Here is a 1,021-nt window from a genome sequence, read left to right as displayed (position 1 = left end):
GGCCCAAGTGGCCCGAGGGAGAGACACGCTGCCAGCAAGCAGCTCACATGGAAAGCTCGACAGGAATCACCCGGGCTGCAGAGCGCGCCAATTACACAACAATCAGCAGGTCGGACGCCCGCTTTCATGCCCCGCCCCACCCCGCCCTCCCCATCTGGCCGCCCCTGCAGGCTCCCCAGCGAGTGCTCCGGGCACGGGACGGGGTACAGAGAACACACGTGCCCCTTTTTAATCGGAGATCAAAAGCTGGAAGGAGAACGGATCCCTGGAGAAGGGAAAAAAGGGGTGCGGTTGAGACGGCCGGCCAAGGAGGGGCTGGGAGAGAGGGGAGAGGCTGGGAGGGAGGAGGGGTGCAGGGCAAGGTCCCACACAGCTCTCATGGGGTCCGCACGGCCCCTGGTAAGGCTAGCACTGTGCCTTTTTTTTATTGATTTCAGAGAGGAAGGGAGAGAGAGAGAGAAACATCAATGATGAGAGAGAATCATGGATCGGCTGCCTCCTGCACACCCCACACTGGGGATGGAGCCCACAACCCGGGCATGTGCCCTTGACCGGGAATCGAACCCAGGACCCTTCAGTCCGCAGGCCGATGCTCTATCCACTGAGCCACACCAGCTAGGGCAGCGCTATTCCTAGAACCTGCAGACTCACGGGACGTGACCAAGGTCACAGGGCGGCGGCAGGGAGAGCTGCCTTCACCCTCCAGCTGTCGGATGCTCTGTCCCGGCCCAGATGCCTCCATGCTGTCGACAGGGCGGGGGGTGGAGGGACTTTTCTCGCCCCTCATCTTGGCCTCCCAGCCTGTCAGCGGGCGCAGGCTTCGTGGGCACCCCCGCACCCTGCACATCAAAGGCAGGTGGGCGCTGGGCGGCTCTATAGCGAAGCCAGTGCCCACCTCGCCACGTGCCCTGCGCAGCCTGCCGGTGGCTAATTGAGAAAGAAGCGGGCAGCGTGCCCTGAAGTGAGGCAATGCCTGCTGGCTGGCTCCAGCGGAGCCAACCCCGCCCCCCCCCCAGCCCAT

At 63.8% G+C, this 1,021-nt stretch overlaps 1 protein-coding gene across 1 annotated transcript in view; it reads right to left on the bottom strand.

Moving 5' to 3' along the window:
- LGR6 (leucine-rich repeat containing G protein-coupled receptor 6) overlaps positions 1-1,021 on the bottom strand; it is a 24,048-nt gene that overhangs the window by 9,572 nt on the left and 13,455 nt on the right. The window lies entirely within an intron of this gene.

The sequence above is a fragment of the Myotis brandtii genome, unplaced genomic scaffold (genome assembly GCF_000412655.1).
Source record: "Myotis brandtii unplaced genomic scaffold, ASM41265v1 scaffold975, whole genome shotgun sequence".
In the NCBI taxonomy this organism is placed as follows: Eukaryota; Metazoa; Chordata; class Mammalia; order Chiroptera; family Vespertilionidae; genus Myotis; species Myotis brandtii.
This window is presented reverse-complemented; position numbering and strand designations above follow the sequence as displayed.